This window comes from Nansenia antarctica, assembly GCF_963989245.1.
Source record: "Nansenia antarctica genome assembly, chromosome: 5".
NCBI classification, from domain to species: domain Eukaryota; kingdom Metazoa; phylum Chordata; class Actinopteri; order Argentiniformes; family Microstomatidae; genus Nansenia; species Nansenia antarctica.
In genome coordinates this window covers 15,507,559-15,526,511 of record NC_137690.1, presented here as the reverse complement: position 1 = coordinate 15,526,511, position 18,953 = coordinate 15,507,559, and the positions used below count along the sequence as shown (strand labels likewise).

The window sequence follows — 18,953 nt, the reverse complement described above, 5'->3', positions numbered from 1 at the left end:
CTCTCGGTCTCTCTCAGGTGTGCTCACATCCAGGACATCACAGCAGAAAACACCTACACCTTCAACTGTGCCAACCGGTTTGGTCGCTATGTCAGTGTGGTCATCCCTGACAGGACCGAATTCCTTACTCTGTGTGAAGTGGAAGTATTTGGCACTTTGGAAATTCGTCCTCCAGGTAACATTAACTAGATGTTAAGTCATACTCTACTTACAAAAGAAAGAGCAGCAATTATTTCTAAGGTCCTCATACAAAGCGCTTTTTAAAACCAAATATTTTCAGAACAATGGGAATGTATTTCTCTTATCTGCCAATCGTTTCAAGCATGTTGTGAATATCATGCTAGAGTCCCTCTAGGACTTAATGTGGACTCTCAGTGCACAGCTCAGGGGAGGCTGTGGCGCAGGAGGTAGAGCCGCCTTCTAATGATCGCAAGGTTGGTAGATTGGCGGTTCGAGTCCCGGCCGGCCACATGTCGAAGTGTCCTTGGGCAAGACATTGAACCCCAAATTGCTCCCAGTGAGCGGGCCGGTGCCTTGCATGGTAGCTTGCCGACATTGGTGTGTGAATGAGAGGCTGTTGTAAAGCGCTTTGGATAAAGGTGCTGTATAAGTGCAGTCCATTTACCATGTAGTGCACATAAGGTTCACAATTCATGATTTCTCTTCTGTTTTTCACTCCAGTGAACGTGGCTTTGAAAGGAGTGGCTGTTCAGTCATCACAGAGTCATCGTGGGTCTCCTCTCAGGGCCATTGATGGGAACAGAAACACAGACTATCGTCAAAAGTCCTGCACCCACACACGGAAGGAGGCCAACCCCTGGTGGAGATTGGACCTGCTGGATGTGTACAACGTCGATACTCTGACCATCACCAATAGAGAAGACTGCTGTGCTGACAGGCTTAAAGACCATGTGCATTACTGTGTAGAAATATAAGAAATAAATAGATAAAACATTTAAAGTGCAGCAGCTGGCAAATGAGCAGTAGGCAGGTGCAGATGAGCTAGTTAAAGGAGTGCAATAGCTGGCAAATGAGCAGTGGGCAGGTGCAGATAAGCTAGTTGAAGGCTATATTGAAGAAGTGCGTTTTTAGCTTTCTTTTAAAAATATTTAGTGAGCTGGCTTCCCTGATCTCTAAAGGTAATGTGTTCCAAAGCTTTGGGGCATAGTTGGCAAAGGCTGCGCTCCCGATGAGCTGTTTCTCTCCATGCCCCTTACTTACTCCAGTAATGAGCTGTTTCTCTCCATGCCCCTTACTTACTCCAGTAATGAGCTGTTTCTGTGTCGCGTGTCTGTGTCGCTGTGTCGCGACCAGGCTAATTATATCTGACTCAGAAGGAGCTCAACCAAGCAGCGAATTATTTGAGCCACATTGATGGAACCGAACGCAAGCTAACATTATCGAGGCTTAGAACTTTATCGAGGCTTAGAACTTTATCGAGCTTCGTGGAATAGCCCCCAGTAATGGTTAGGGAACAATTTCAACTTTTATTACAGTTTGTGTATGTGTGTTGTTCTCCATGTCCACATAACATGTTACCCTTTACAAAGTCCCAACATAATGTGAGTTTGACATATGACAAAGCTCAGTGCTTCTCCATCTCAGCATGACAACGTCTGCCACGTTTCTTGTTTCATATGTTTATATTTTGGTGAAATGCTCAAATTGTTCATTCTTTTTGTATAGGTCCGATACAAAAATTGTGCAACAATGCCTACAGAACATGAACATATCTGCAGCATGGAAACACCCTCAGTCTAACTCCAACAATTTCTGATTGTGTGTGTGTGTGTGTGTGTGTGTGTGTGTGTGTGTGTGTGTGTGTGTTCATGCATGCATGCATTTCGTAAAATGTGGTTCTGCTTTGCTGATACTCTACTGCCCTCTGGTGGTTCTGCTACACGTGATTCTCTGAGGGGTTTTTGTCCAGCTCCTCCACTCACTCACACCACTGTGCCCAACGCGCACAGTAATACACAGCAGAGTCCTCTGCTCTCAGACTAGAGAGCTTCAGATGGGTCATACTTGTAGAGCTGTCTTTGGTTAGTCTCCCTTGGAGGCTGTTGGCATAGCCTGATGCTCCAGTGTTGGTATTGATCCAACCCATCCACTCTAACGACTTCCCTGCTGCTTGTCTCATCCAGTGCATACCATAGGTTGTAAGGCTGTACCCAGACCCCTTGCAGGAGAGACTGAGAGTTTCTCCAGGCTTTCTCCAGACAACAATCAACAAGTCTGTAGCAGCACATAAGTAGACACTCGGAGGACTCTGGATTTGCATCATGATGTCATGGAGGAGGGAGGGGCGATGGCAGAAGTCATGGAGGAGGGAGGGGTGATGGCAGGAGTCATGGAGGAGGGAGGGGTGATGGCAGGAGTCATGGAGGAGGGAGGGGTGATGGCAGGAGTCATGGAGGAGGGAGGGGTGATGGCAGGAGTCATGGAGGAGGGAGGGGTGATGGCAGGAGTCATGGAGGAGGGAGGGGTGATGGCAGGAGTCATGGAGGAGGGAGGGGTGATGGCAGGAGTCATGGAGGAGGGAGGGGTGATGGCAGGAGTCATGGAGGAGGGAGGGGTGATGGCAGGAGTCATGGAGGAGGGAGGGGTGATGGCAGGAGTCATGGAGGAGGGAGGGGTGATGGCAGGAGTCATGGAGGAGGGAGGGGTGATGGCAGGAGTCATGGAGGAGGGAGGGGTGATGGCAGGAGTCATGGAGGAGGGAGGGGTGATGGCAGGAGTCATGGAGGAGGGAGGGGTGATGGCAGGAGTCATGGAGGAGGGAGGGGTGATGGCAGGAGTCATGGAGGAGGGAGGGGTGATGGCAGGAGTCATGGAGGAGGGAGGGGTGATGGCAGGAGTCATGGAGGAGGGAGGGGTGATGGCAGGAGTCATGGAGGAGGGAGGGGTGTCAGGGGTGTGGTGGAAAATATGCCTACTAAGACATTTAAATTATTGATAAAGACCTTTAAGACTGAATTCACAAGAGTCACTAGACAGTCAGACAGTCTGGGCAGAACCAACACATTGAAGACCTCAGCCTAGTAGACAATGAGACCAGTTTCTCTACTTGAAGCTTGACATAGACAACAGACACATTTAAGAACTAATTTTTTCTTAAGAATGCTTTGTGAATCCGGGCCCTGGTCTTTCACATGGGAAATAGCAGTTATGCACTAGGACAATACCATGGCGCTCTCTAGTGGACATTCACAGTGTTACAGTTGAAAAATCTGAGGTTCAAGCTATTGCTTCTGCATGAGATTACATAATTACATCCCCAGTGAAAGACTAGGGGCCGGTTTCAGAGACAAGGCTTAAGCCTAGTCCTGGACTAAATCACACTTTCAATGTAAAATCTCCATTGAAGATGTTTTTTAGTCTAGGATTAGGCTTAAGCCTTGTCTGTGAAACCGGCCCTATACCTGCTAGTAGATACAGTTATACTGTGTGTATGTTTGACAACAATATTGTTGAGTTCGTCTTTTCAGTGTTTACAACTGCATAACAGACAACAAGACAATGAGATTAACACATTTATTTTCAGCAAACAGCTCAGATTAAGTGGCATTAACAGCACTTGGTAATATCAGGTCACCATTTTGCATAATTTTCTTGCAAGCTTGATTGAAATCAAATCACATGCACACTACTGTCGTATCTCCCTACGTGGTGCTAAAGATACAAACTAAAATAACAAAAAAAATGTAAGTTGCTAGAGCTGTCTATAAGCAAGTAAACAATACACTGCTACATGGAAACATGACGAAAATGTACTATTATAAGATCTCATGTCCTCATAAATTATTTCATTCTCAATTCAACACCCTGGGATCCATCAAGTTGAAACACTCTGAAGTCATCATTTTGTCTGAGGAGAGAGAGGTAGGAAAATGTGAGTTCATAATTGAGTTTTGGGTCATCTATACAGACGGTGCTACTACACAACGTGGACAGGCACCTGTGACAGGTGGCAACATTCTTTAGAAGTGCTTGTGACATCATACAACACAGAAGTAACTAAGTACCTAAGAGAAAAGCAACCAAATCTAGATTACAACCTCTTCAGGGGGTTCAAAAATGTACATATCCGTAGTGTCGTTAACTCATTGTTGCTGTGAAATCACAGCCATGCCCACTGATTAACACTATGTGATCACAACATGTAGCAAAGATACATCAGATACAAGAATGCATAATAATAATAATACATTTGAAGGTGAACAGGTGGGTTTTTAGCGAGGTCTTAAGAGTCAACACTGTCAGCATCTTTGACATGATGGGGGAACATAGGTTTCCTTCCCAAGCAAAGAACAAACAAGCAGAGACAGAACTCAAGGCAGACAGAACTCCTTACCTTACCTTACTGAGAGTGACCACGATGCTGTAGAGAAGAGAGATGAGGAAGAGGATAAGGAAGATGCAAGCCATGTTCCAGCTCTCTTCCACCAGGTCCTGCAGAATGGGAGCATGCTTGTTCTCATCGAAGAACACGGCCTCCTCAAGGACTTCTTTACAGAGGGTAAAACAGAGGTGTTCAGTGAGTTGTTATATGTTCAATACTCTGGGCACCACCAAGATAAACCAGGGCATCATGACAGATCACATATTCAAATGGACAACATCTATTTTGACACAGACATCATTATAGACACATCTTTTTAAATATAGCGCCTTTATCCACTTAACAACGTCCTCTCATTCACCCATTCACACCAATGGCGGCAAGCTACCATGCAAGGCGCCCGCCCGCTCACTGGGAGCAATTTTGGGGTTCAGTGTCTTGCCCAAGGACACTTTGACATGTGGCCAGCTGAGGCTCGAACCGCCGATCTGCCAACCTTGCGATCATTAGATGGCAGCTCTGCCTCCTGCGCCACAGCCGCCCAGACATTAGAAACACATATGGGCAACCAATCCCATTGTGCCATATGTAATGAATCTGATGATCAAAAAGGAGGATTCTGATTCATTTAAAATACTTTTATCAATTACTGATGTAGCACCGGACTGGGTGCCAGAATACACGCTATATTGTTGGCAACAGCCAGATTGCTAAATAACAAACAGACTAGCAAAAGGCTAATGCTCTCATTCACAATCCCCCACAAATACCAAAAATAATAAATAATGGACATACATTACCATGTTAAAAATAAACAATAAATAAATAAGTACTGAGTAGATATAATATATGTATAATGTATAATATAAATAACTGTCAAGGGGGTGGCTGGGCAAACAGGCTAAAGCTCTCATTCAAAACCCCACATATAAGAGATGCTAAGAGGCTAATGCTCTCATCAAAACCTCCACATATAAGAGGTGCTAACAGGCTAAAGCTCTCATTCAAAACCCCACATATAAGAGATGCTAACAGGCTAAAGCTCTCATTCAAAGCCCCCCCACATATAAGACATGTGTGGCAAGACAGGCACCTGGTTTGGAGATGTTCCGGGCCAGGGTGTGGTTGCCATGGGTTACTCTGCAGCTGTAGACTGCCCCTGGTACCCAGTCCTGGGGGGGCAGGTAAAGGCGGCTATGCAGGCTGAACTTTCCCCCAGGCTCCCTGTAGGGGGCGCTGGTGCTGTGGTTCCACAGCAGCGTGACATCATCCAGCAGCCAGGTAACCTTGATGGTGGCAGGGCTGAAGCCAGACACCAGGCACACCAGCTCATCAGGACCCTGCAGCAGGATGGCTGTGGGCTGGGAGGGGAGAACCGAGGCTAGGGGGAGAGACACAGGTGGGGGGATATGAATAACTGAGGCTAGAGGGAGAGACACAGCCTCTTTAACTTCTAGACTACCTGCCTCTCTAACCTCTAGACTACCTGCCTCTCTAACCTCTAGACTACCTGCCTCTCTAATCTCTAGGCTACCTGCCTCTCTAACCTCTAGACTACCTGCCTCTCTAACCTCTAGGCTACCTGCCTCTCTAACCTCTAGGCTACCTGCCACCCATTACCCTCTACCCTGCTGATGTCATCTCACTCCCACATCCACTCTCCACTCACCGAACACACTCGCTATGGTGCTTGTAAACGGACTCTGGGACGACTCGTGTCGGACCACACAAGAGTAGGAGGAGTCTCGGCCCCTCTCGGACCAAGGCACAGTGAGTCTGCTCTGCATGGAGTAGGTGCTGCTTCCTGCAAACTGGACAGAAGCGCTGCTCGTGTAGCGGTCATCATCCAGCCTGCTGCCGCTCTGCTCCCAATGCACCACGACGTCAGAAGGGAAGAACCCAGACACCAGGCAGATCAGCGTGGTGCTGCTGGACCCCAACATGTCCAAATCAGAGGGCCTCACGATCTCCACGGCCGGTGGCTTGGGATCTGGACGGACAGAAATAGAAAATATGCTTTATAGATTATTACTTTCTTCAGTTCATTGAAATGTTACATTGTTAGACACGGAAACGTCTTTTGATTCATGAACAAACTGACATTGTGACATAAGAAGAAGCTGGCCTTCATATTGATGAAGACTATTCAGGCAAGACTGAATACTAAATCAGTGCTGCATTTGTACATTTCATGAAACTCTCCCATTACTTCTGGCTACCCTGAAATAGGGGGAGTTGCATAAGACAAAAATAAAAGAAATTCTGAATGGTGAAACCAATAATGTACACAATTATCAGATGCAAAAGCAGGATGCCATTTGATAGGTAACCTTGAAGTTGTGTGTGTATATGCTCACTGCATAGTTCAGAGTAACATGCTACACATGACAAAGAGATGAAGTAAACAATAATCAAATTAAAGCAGAATTTGGGCCCAATTCTGGGTGCGTCCGGCTAAAGAGGTTGCGTTGATTCTAACCTGTAAAACGATGTGTGTTCTCAATGGGAGATTTGAAGCAGGGATGTTCAGCTTTGCATGTTAGGGTCTTCAAGGTTTTCCATCGTTGTGAGGGACGAGTGAGGTCATCACTGATGCTGAGGGTTGTACTGTTGGACTGGTACTCTCGTTTAATGGGATCTTCTCCATCCAGAAGCCAGGACACTGTGGCTCCATATGCAGTGTTGACCACGCATGTAGCTGTTGCATCGTTCTGGGACATCACTGTCCTGAATTTAGGGGTCTCCAGGTGAATAGAGGGAGCAGAGGAGGGGCGAGCTGACAGCAAGACAAACAAGGGACAAGAGGAGTTTTCATACAAGTAAAAAATCAGTTGATGTTTCAAACATGACATCACAAATTGCACTTTGTACCAAGAACATTTCTAATCTCTGATGACGTCAGATCATCAAACCAAGTTATTCTGAACTCCTAATAAGTAGTGAGATGTTCTGAAAAAGAGTTTCAAGGCTAGTTTTCCTTTGAATGGTTAAGACAAAATGCAAAGAATGGTCTACCTGCACATATATCGATGCTCTTGGTGACCTTTTTATCAAGATCCTTGTCGCTGACCTCACAGGTAAAGACCGCCCCCTGGCTCCACTCTTGCTGAGGCACTGTGATGTGACTGGCTACTGCCACACGTCCATCTCCCCCCATCCTGATCTCATTGGCCGCTGCAGGTTTGGGTTTAGATCCAGAGAGCCACTTGGTCTGAGGGTTGAAGCCCCGCCCAGAGCACATCAGTCTCTGCCCCGCTAGGTCTGACTGCTCCCTGGGGACTAGACTGAGCTCCATGGACAGGTCTCCTATAGAAACAAAACAGGAAACATTCCATTTACCCCCTTTATGAAGAAGATACTGTTCTACTGTATGTCATTGAGTCCCTTGTCAAAAGTAACAGGAAAACAAAGTATCACATAGGGTTGGGGTGGTCCAGTGGTCTAGCACCACAGGCTGGAGTGGTCCAGTGGTCTGGTACCATAGCCTGGGGTGGTCCAGTGGTCTGATGCCATGACCTGGACTGGTCTAGTGGTCTAGAACCACAGCCTGGAATGGTCCATTGGTCTGGTACCATGGCCTGGAGTGGTCCAGGGGTCTAGCACCACGACCTGGGGTGATCCAGTGGTCTAGCACCACAGCCTGGGGTGGTCCGGGGGTCTAGCACCACAGCCTGGGGTGGTCCAGTGTTCCAGCACCATGGTCTACAGTGCACGCATACTGTACAGTATGCCAATGTTGATTATGGGTTAGAATGGGTTATAATCCAGCCCATGCCCTGCTGACAGACCCTCTCCTCCTTACTTTCCTGTCTCTCAACACTATCTCTATCCATTACAAATCAAAACAAATATAAGAGTGGGACTGTCCCACTCAAAAAAAAATAAAAAAATAAAAAAAAATAATATAGGGAAGAAGAGAGATGTCACCCACCAAAGATCTCTCCAGTGGAATTAGACACCCAGTTGCCGGAGAACCCTTGGGTCACTTTGCAGGTGAAAGTGCTGTCTTTCTTCCAGAGTCGCTTTCCGACAGAGAAACGTCTAGTGATGGAATGGAGGTCTTTGGAGGCGGCCATTTCCACAAACTGTTTCTCAGAGATGTCTTGCCCGTTGGCCTGAAAGGTGACGTGAAGGTCACTGGAAGAGAGTTGCGTGATGTCACACTCCAACACAGCACTGTCCCCCTTCAGTAAGCCTTGGAGAGACCTCCTGATCTGCACCGTGGGAGTGGAAGGCTCTGGAGAAACACAGACACACACAAAACACAGAAGGGAAGGATCAACCAAAGGATAGGTTGCAGGATAAGATGGCAGCTTTCACTTGTGTGTACATGTCTTGCATAACTGTTATATGCTGAAAGCCTTATTTTGACTAATTTACAGCTAAACACCAGACCCAAACTACACTGCATAGTTCAGAGTAACATGCTACACATGACAAAGAGATGAAGTAAACAATATCAAATTAAAGCAGAATTTGGGCCCAATTCTGGGTGCGTCCGGCTAAAGAGGTTGCGTTGATTCTAACCTGTAAAACGATGTGTGTTCTCAATGGGAGATTTGAAGCAGGGATGTTCAGCTTTGCATGTTAGGGTCTTCAAGGTTTTCCATCGTTGTGAGGGACGAGTGAGGTCATCACTGATGCTGAGGGTTGTACTGCTGGACTGGTACTCTCGTTTAATGGGATCTTCTCCATCCAGAAGCCAGGACACTGTGGCTCCATATGCAGTGTTGACCACGCATGTAGCTGTTGCATCGTTCTGTGACATCACTGTCCTGAATTTAGGGGTCTCCAGGTGAATAGAGGGAGCAGAGGAGGGGCGAGCTGACAGCAAGACAAACAAGGGACAAGAGGAGTTTTCATACAAGTAAAAAACAAGTGATGTTTTAAACATGACATCACAAATAACTGTCTACCAAGAACATTTCTAGAACATTTCTAAACCCAAACTCAGATCAAGTTATTCTGAACTCATAATATGTAGTGTGATGTCCTCACAAAGAGTTTCAAGGCCAGTTTCCATTGAATGTTTAAGACAAAGTGCAAAGAATAGGGAAATTGCACTTTGCATCCAGCACATTGATACTGTATAATGTGGCACCTGTACTCCTGTGCACTGATGTACTAACCCACCTGAACAAATGCTGGTGGTCTTCTCAGACTTTACTCCACTGTGGGTGGCCTCGCATGTAACCTTTGACCCCTTTGTCCATTGGCTCAGGTTCAACTCCAGCTGGCTGCTCAGACTAAAGGTTTTCTCCACTCCCTCCACACTCCGGAGCTTCGTCTGGACTGGAGAGGTGACCGGACGCTTGCCGTCCAGCAGCCATTCCACACTCAGCGTGTCTGGGTAGAACCCACTCAGGGTGCAGAGGAGTCCCACCTCCGACGCCCCCTCCTGGCCATCCCAGAGGGGGTACAGGGCGATGTTTGGAGGAACAATCGCTGAATAAACGTGGACATTAAAACTTTACAGTCAACTTTCCAGTTTGATAGATTGCTGAAGTTATGGATCACAGATACAAATGTAATGTTGTGCACGCATTAAAACAATATGCTTTTGCTTGACAAAATGAAGGGGTCAGATGTTCCGATTACATAGAAATGTGAATATTATTTTAGATTCAACATAAAATGTACATACCTTACTCTTTGTATAGTCTTAAGTAATCACATTTCTGTCAGGGCTCGGTGTAATGACTTGTTATATAATGTACAGTAGATGGCGTAAGAGAGAGGCTGGTTGATGGGGCCATGACAGTTGATGGTCAGGTGGTTGGGGAGCTCGAGGGCTGACATGCAGATGTCAGAGCAGGATAGGCCTCAGCGAGCAGGCATGCAGCAGGCGGAAGCGCGGGGTAACACCCGGCTACCAAAATAGAATCCAAACAGAAGTGAAACGTGGTGCTGACTAACCAAGTGTGACAGAAGACAGGTGTGAGGTCTGGTCATGTCTGTTATTTGAATATATCTGAACCTTTAGGATTGAACTTCTGTCCTCAGGTCTGTTAGGTGATGGATTAGGAGATGGTGTTCAGCTTTCGTTCTCTTGCCAACCCTATTATTAACATGAAGCTACCTCTAAGTAGTTTATTATTAACATGAAGCTACCTCTAAGTAGTTTGCATACCAAGTGGAGCACGGACTATTGAGTCCAGGTGGGTCAATGCAGAACACATTATGCAAACTGCACAAGGACACTCAAGTTGAATTAACCTGCACATCAAAACCACAAAAACCATTCAATTGGAACCAAACTTCGAAACCAAAGTTAAATCATAAGCATGAAATATGAACCATAAAGTATTTCATGAAATCGCCTCTTAGCTGCATTGTCTGATTAGATGAACAAAGATAAATGAAGATGAAAACACTGTTTAATAAATATGTTCACTTCAAACTTTTATTGTTTAAAAAGGGTTAAAAGACACAATTAAATATTTACAAATGTATTAATCTACGTTCTACAGATTCAAACACATTTTTAATAGTAAATAGAGTCAGCAATAAAACTGCAGCTAAACATGTTTTATTATCAGTTCCTTCTTCAAAATGTTTGGTCTTCCTCATTTGACCTGAAATTAGAAGCAAACATGTATTAACATGCAGACATAACCACCTCAAACTACAATTAATAAGAATGACGCCCTCTCATTTCTCTAACTGTAAACTACTCGGTTGATTCAAAGGACATGAAATAACCCCATGTGCCCTCTCATTAGTCTTTGTAGAATAGAATCTGTTGGAACGTTTTTGCTATTAAGCATTAAGAAGACACTCTGCCAATTCAGCCAACGATTTTCTCAGGACTCAATTAAAATATCTGTGGTGAATTCTAACATTCTAACACAGTTTGACAGGTGCTCAGAGTCGATATATAGGATGTTCAACCAATGGGAATACAGGATGTTGTAAACAATGGCAATGCGCAAATTGCGCTTGGGACCATGCTACAGAATACTTACTAAGTATTAATACATAAAACATTCAAATTCTCTGAAAATGATCAATAATATTACAAATCTATTTATTTTGTAAGGATAGATGGTCCCTGGTTGGAGTCGTCTGCGTTTGTGAAAACATTATCCTAGTTTTGGCTCAGCCAAATATGAAAGCTTTGCAAGTTTCAATACCCTCTTACATTCAAATAAAACAAATCCAGACACACTTTTTGGTAAACTCAATTACATTTTCCCCACATTCATTACTCATTACTTTCTCTACCCATAATTCCTATGGCATTACCTTGATGGCTGTGGCTCCAACACCATACACCAGAGTGATGAGGAAGAGGAGGATGAAGGTCAGGGCGGTATTCCCCATGCTGTCTCTGTCAGTTTCCATACCATCATCAGTCAACACAAGGCACTCTGGAGATGACAGCAGTGTTGTTGTGTCACACCATCAATTATGAATCAATCAATTATTTTCAGCTTCTATATTAGATGACATTCTGAAACTTAATGCACCCTCCCAAAATGTAGGGATGTCAAAGCAGCAGTGAAGGTGACCCTGACTTGCTATGGAATGACCTGCCATACGACCTGGTTGGCTTGTAATTGGACCTTCAGTGACTTGGCTCGGCTTGTGAACAACAATTATGGCTCCTAAGCTATTGTGACACCACAGAATTGGATTTAAAGGAGTACTTTACTCAAAACCATCATCAAGTATACTACCATCAGTCCACCGTAATTATGTTATAATATGTTGTGTGTGTTAAAGCCTCACAGATATCCTAATGAGAAGCTTCTATTTTTTTCTTGGAATAGTGATCAGATCAAACTTCCAAACAACCTCCAGGAAGTACATGTAAGATCTGTGAGCCTTCAGGCTTTGCTTATGGTGGACTGATGAGAAATATACCTGAACATGATGTTGGAGTAAAGTACGGTACACCTTTAACATGGGAAAGGCCCAGTAGACAGCAGAAGCACACAGAAGACTGGACACAGGCTGTGTGACAGGGGACAAGCTCCGTGCATCACATCTGATTACACAAAGTGTATGAGGAACGTTTTAGCTTCAGGTATTATCTCTGTATGTACTATGTCTGTACTTTCCTTCTCTCCTGTGACCAGATCTCCTTTAACCCTGTTATGAATGTGGATGAGTGGATGCTAGAAATTTTTCCTTGGTGAAAACCTTTACCACGTACAGCTACAGTACAGTAAATGTGCAAAGAAGGGATCTTTAAACTCTTGACCTATTCTACCTCTCTGCTCACTACAATCAGAACACCTACTCTATATGTTTTTCTCATTGCTGGCTAAGGAACTGTATTTTTATGTTTATGAGAGCATACATGGCCTTCATTCTCCCTTATGTGCTTACTTCTATTTGTGCTGTGTGAAAGTTGACATTCAGTCTTCAAAGAGAGACACTGCATTGCAAAAAGTCAGCTCTCAAAAAACATCTTAAAACTAGTGCAGTCTAATGCAGCTTAAAACTAGTGCAGCTTACTTAGATGTACTTTTTGTAGTGTGCACTACTGTAACTTAGAGCTCTGCACAGTGTGGGAGGACGGGACACACATGACAAGTAACAGGACAGGACATACATCACTGGGATTATGAATTAAAATGTTTTTATTTTTTTATTCTGCACTTCAAAAAGACACGCATGTCATCACAAACACACACACACACACGCACACAACAAGCAGAGCGTCACAAAACAAACACCATAACAGCTCTACTGGGCTTTGCAGCTCTGAGGGATATTCAAGCTGAGGTTGACTAGGTTGGGCTTCTCTGAGGTTCTATCCATGGATCTGACCAGCACCTGGGTGGCCTTCATCACACTGTCGTGGTACACCACACAGCTGTACACCACCTCCTTGTTCTTCCAGAAGTCGTTGCTAAAGGTTAGCTGACCGTAGACAGAGAAGGTGTTTCCTGTCTGAATCGGCCCAGTGGTGTGGAATTGGTACGCGGTCGAATTGACGGTTTCCTGCACAGGTAAATCGTTAACGAGCCAAGTCACTACAACCTCTTTGGGGTAGAAGTCTTTGACATAGCAAGTCAGGGTCACCGTGTCACTGCTAGTTTGTTCCACTGGAGCCAGCAGAAACACGGACGGACGCTTCAGCTCTCCCCCTGGAAGCATGAGAAAACACTTAGGCCGTTTCCACAGGTTAGGCCAAGTCCTGGACTAAATCAAGGACTGTTGAAGATGCTTAGGCCAGGAGAAGGCTTTTATCTGGGGTAGGGAAACTCTAACATTGGTTCTGCAGATGAACATTAACAGTGATTCGGGCTCACTCACGCTACACTGGAGATGTTAACTCATTTAGTACACTTCAAAACATGCTAATTTAGGGTCCATTGACTTCCTTTGGATTTTGGAAAATCCTATCAATTAGCTGTTACTGACAGTGCCCAAATGAACAGAACCAAAGTGTGAATTAAAGTCTGTCTTGACTAATTTCAGGGTGAGGAGATATGAGATTTTGTAATTTGGGTAAACTGCTCATTTAAGACACAACATCTTAGTCTTTAAACTTAAATGAGGAAATGTGGAACCAAAATGTCTGCCTTACCGTTCTCCCTTGTGTAGGTCTTCGTTGGCTTATCGATGTCATCTTTGTGTTCAACAACACAGATGAACTTTGCCCCCTTGCTCCAATCGTCATAAAGGATGTCGACCGCATTAGTAGAGATTTCTTTGCCGTCTCGTATACGTTTGGATGACCTGCCTACAATGGTTTTTCCGTCCTCGTTCTGCCATGTGACCGTCTCAAGGCCGGGCACTTTCTCAGTGACCTCACACACAAGCTCCGCTCTCTTCAGGATGAACATGTCCTCCAGAGAGGGTGGGACGATCTGAATGTCCACATAGTCACCACAGCTGTGAGCTGCTGAGAGAGGACGCAGGGAAGGTCAGATGTGTGGAACAACAGCAGAGCAATTGGAGTGGCGACACAATTGTTTGGATCACAGTTTTAGACTTTACTGTCTGTGATCCGTCCTCAAATACACTGGTAACCGATTCCCACAAAAGGCCAATTTGATACGATTATGGAAATTGTTTATTACCATTGACTTGGAACAAACTACTATCAATAGTATATTCTTGTAAAAAAAAAAGTGTTCTAACGTTTCCTTTGAATAGAGTACCATCAAGACTATTTATCACTTGTCTTAAAGACGATGTAGATACAAATCGATAAATTGTACTTACTATTTGGGGAAGAGTACTTCACAGATTTGGATATGTTTCCGGCTTTGTGCTCAAACATGCATGTGAACTCTGTTCTTGCATCCATCCAATCAGTGTCCTTGACCTGGAGAGAGCTCGCTGCGCTGTACAGAGTCGACTCGTTCTTCTTCCCACTCTCATAAGACGTGTTAACCTCAAATATCGCCTGCACGCCTGCGTCTTTGTCATTTTGTTTTCTCATCCATTTGATGGCGTACGGTTTGGGTGAAAAGCCGATGGCAAAGCAGGCGAAGGAAGCCGTCTGGTTCTGTTCCATCTCCTCCTTAGAGGGGGTCATAATGTAAAGAGACGGGGACTGCAGCAACACAACTGAAAAACAAACGTACACGTATATGACGCAGAAGCTGAGGAAACTATACGCAGATGCTGATAGAGGAACAAAACTGAATGGAAAGGAGGTTTCCTCAGAAGGCTTGATAAACCAACCATAGATGGATGTATGACTAACTGATTGAAAGCTTTATTTACTTTTTCTTATCCATTCTTGTCTTTAACACACCTTTATTAAAAGCGACAGTTTGGTGCAGTTTTGGAATGTGCTTAGCACAACCACCAGACCACAGCTACTGTAGCTGCTTGGCCGCTTTAATGATCAAATGACAGATTGATGAGATGCATCACACATGAAACATAAGTAAGTTGTGTCATAGGAAAATGACAATTAAAGTAACTTGATTGCGACAAGCCAGACACACAAATGCAGATTTACAGCAAAACTGCTTCACGATGTGAATATGCAGTATACAGTCATGCAAAGATTTAGACAACATAAAAAGGTTATGTAGGCAGAGGAAAGCAAACAGAGCCCAACACTCATGGCAACCTCCCGGACCAGAGTAAGCATACACAGGGAGAGACAGTCAGCCACCAATTCAAAGAAACATGGGCAAGCTACAGCTACAATCCAATCCTCACCGCCCAGAGCTTCAACCACCTGACTCAACTGAGGACATCTGAAGTCCTACTGCTATGATGTTCAACTGGTCACAACTGACATGATTTTTAAATGAGTTGAAATCTGTTTTTATTTTTATACTTCCCTATGTCACTGTTCTAACTCAAAACAGACATTAGATGTTTGATCAGACAAGCTAAGACAATGTTTTGGTAAGACTGAGTGGTAAACAAGACTAAGAATATAAAAATATTATATTTGTACTGCTTAAAATTCCCAAATGTCTCGACGTAAATGTCGTTGTTTGGTACCTGTACTGTAGCAATGACAATAAAGTCCATTCATTGTCCACGTCAAGTTTTGGCCAAAATAGACTACAAAAATGTAATTCTTACTCATTCAATTTGGTCTCCAACTTGCAATAATAGGCTATGCGTCTATTCATACATGCAGTATTTTCAATTCGTCACTCATAAGTTCAAAGAAGCGCAAATACACTTATCTTTTGTGACTTAAGCATTATTCCAGTTGCATCAAATAATTTCATATTTCCCCAAAATGTTTTCCCACCTCATAAGTCAATGCAGGTTTTTTGTGTTGCTATTTACTGTACAGTATCTCAGCCTACAGTATATTGCGATTCAATAAGGATGTCTGCTGTTAAAGAGTTGTTTTGTTTTTACCATAAACCACATATGTACTGTTCTAGTACATTAGAAGAAGGATACAGTACTTACAGTCAGAATAGGACCCACTTAAAACGTAATTAAGCCTGGCTAAACGTAATTAAGCCTGCCTTTGCCTATATCTTTGTAAGGCCTATATAGATACTTGAAAGATCATGTTTTAGCATATCATATAAAGGATGATATAACATTATTGGTGTCAATATGGCAATATATCACTATATTTCAGCGTCATCATAGAACCTTATTAACGGTTTACCACGTTTCCATTAAGGCTTCATTCACTGCCGATCATTTGGCAAAGTGGCATCAAATACACATTTTCTCCCCCCACCTGGCAGAATCTTACCTGGTGGTTTTGGTTTCACAGGTTTTCCCACCACACTACCCGCCGGGTGTTCCACAGCACACTGGAAATCCCTCTTCGCCTCCCAATCCACCTTCTTGACACGGACTTGACTGACTGCCATGTATTTCCCATCCCTCTGGACGGCCGGGTACTGAAGGATGTCCGTCAGGGCGCTGCCGCTGGGCTCGGTCCATGTGAAGGTCAGGGAGGCTGGGGTGAAGCCCGTAGCCAGGCAGCCCAGAGTGACCAGGTCCCCAGTTCCAGACCCACATTGTGCCAGCGGGAAGACAGTTGGGCCAGATGGTGCAGCTAAGACAAAACATGTTTTGGTTTATTAAATACAAACTGTAATAGCCTCTACACAGAATACATGTAAATGTTTCCCCTCTTAATATTGCGATGTTTTTTTTATTTTTTTCACTGATTCCGTCATTTCTGTTATCCGACTAAATATTGCGTTTGTTGTTGTTGTTCTTCTGCATAGGAACAAATGAATTATTCGACAGCGTTTAGGTAGCCTATTGTGAACATCATTCTTTAACTCACTGACAATTCAGACTGCTCTCTATTTCCATAAGTTCTAATTGAAAGTTCATTGAAACGACTCAAGGCATTGGTATTCTGTTCATGTAATAACGACTGCTTATTAGGAAGCCTATATTACCATGAACAAAAAAACCTCTGTCGCTCAGTTTGGAACATTTTATCAGAAGCATCATATAATAGGCTACTTAATGCGTTTTAAAAACATTCTTAGACAGCTGAGCAACAGCAGAAATGCCCAATCTAAACATACATATTAACTATACGAGTTTTAACATCAACAATATGCGACAATATTTAAATTAATGTTGTTATGAATTAGATAAATCCTGTAACTCTTACCTGATGAGATGGTTACCATTGTACCCTGACCCCAGTAGTCAAAAGCACCGTAGCACAGTGCTGAATGAATGTACCGACTGGTACAAAAAGGCAACCATAATAGTATAGGCCTAACCCTATCTAAAGTGTTCTTAAATTAGGTCACACTCATTGCACCCTTTTGTATTTCTGTTTATTGTAGACCTAATGCTCCTACTATTTTACGTTATGCAAGTGTGTCACACCGTGTGATCGTGTGATACACACGAAGCTTGACATCAGATGGACGTTTTTACGAGGACATTAATTACATCTTTCAGCAGAAAGGTATCGAATCGTATCGAAACGTATCGAATGTACGAATTAGACATTTCATTGAAGATTACAAAACATGAAAATGAAGAGTTGAATGTCTTACCTGATGAAACCGTAACCATTGTTCCTTTCCCCCAGTAGTCAAAAGCATCGTCACAGTGCAACGAACCAGCAGATATATGTACAAAAACCTTTGCGCCTAAGAATTACTTTTTTTAGTAGCCTATTTTAAGGTCAGGCTATACAATTAATTAGTGTACGGTATGCTACTCTATTATTACTGTTATGAATCAACAGTGATGTAATATGCGGGTGATCAATTAAAAAGATACGTGACCAAATACAGTATTGAATCGAGTTTGATATTTGACATTTAAACAGCCTGAAACCAAGCCGAATAAATGGTCCCAACCATCCCTACATTTTGCAACGCCTACTGTTGTACACCATAACACAATGGGATTCTGTCTTAAAGGTTTAAAAAACGTTTACAATAACAGTTTTTTTCTGTCTGTGTAAATTCCTTCAAATTAATTTCTACGATGAAATGAAGATCCTCTACTTTCCTTACCTGATGAAACAGTAACCATGGTGCCTGTTCCCCAGTAGTCGAAAGCGTTGTCACAGTGTAATGTGTCAATACACGCTACGCACAAAAACTAACCCCAATAGGGTGTAAAACTAAATCTTCCAAGTGATGAGACACTTTCAGATAAAAGTAAAAACGTACAAAGTGTCAATCAACAGAATTAGAGAAAGCTTAAGACGGTTTTATGATGTTTTTACCTGCTGACACGGTCACCATTGTCCCTTTCCCCCAGTAGTCGAAGCTGGCACAGTGAGTGGTCTGACCAACAGTTCCTACAATCATCCAAGGTAACAAAAGGACCTGAATGTCTACTCGTAAAATGCCATAAAAATACCTGTTGATATTGTCTTTAAGTTATCCTTGATGTGCGTTCTGACTTTTGGTATCATGGATCATTTTGAACATTCTCACAGATGCCTTTAAGTAACCTAATTGTTTTCATTCATGATTTCACTGATTTTAAAATGAAAAAGAACGGTCTGCTTACCAGATCTTAGTGACTGTTGTCCCAAGTTATCCCCAGTAGTCGAAAAAGCCGTTGTAACAGTGATATGTTTTATCTGCTTCTAAAACCCAATTATGCCTTCTTTTATACCGAAAGAAAAATTAATGCTTCACTAACCTCACATAGTGTGCACTGTTAGAAGAAAGTGACTCAAAACAAGCATATTGTGTTTTGAACCAGCTAATAC

The 18,953-nt window shown here is 43.5% G+C and overlaps 1 gene segment (V, D, J or C); it reads right to left on the bottom strand.

Annotated features, from left to right (window-relative positions):
- Positions 1-12,925: 12,925 nt before the first annotated feature.
- Positions 12,926-17,820, bottom strand: LOC308158981 (Ig mu chain C region membrane-bound form-like). The segment is given in 5 exons: positions 17,776-17,820; positions 16,494-16,802; positions 14,525-14,872; positions 13,884-14,201; positions 12,926-13,440 (listed from the first exon to the last, which is right to left on the bottom strand).
- Positions 17,821-18,953: the final 1,133 nt, after the last annotated feature.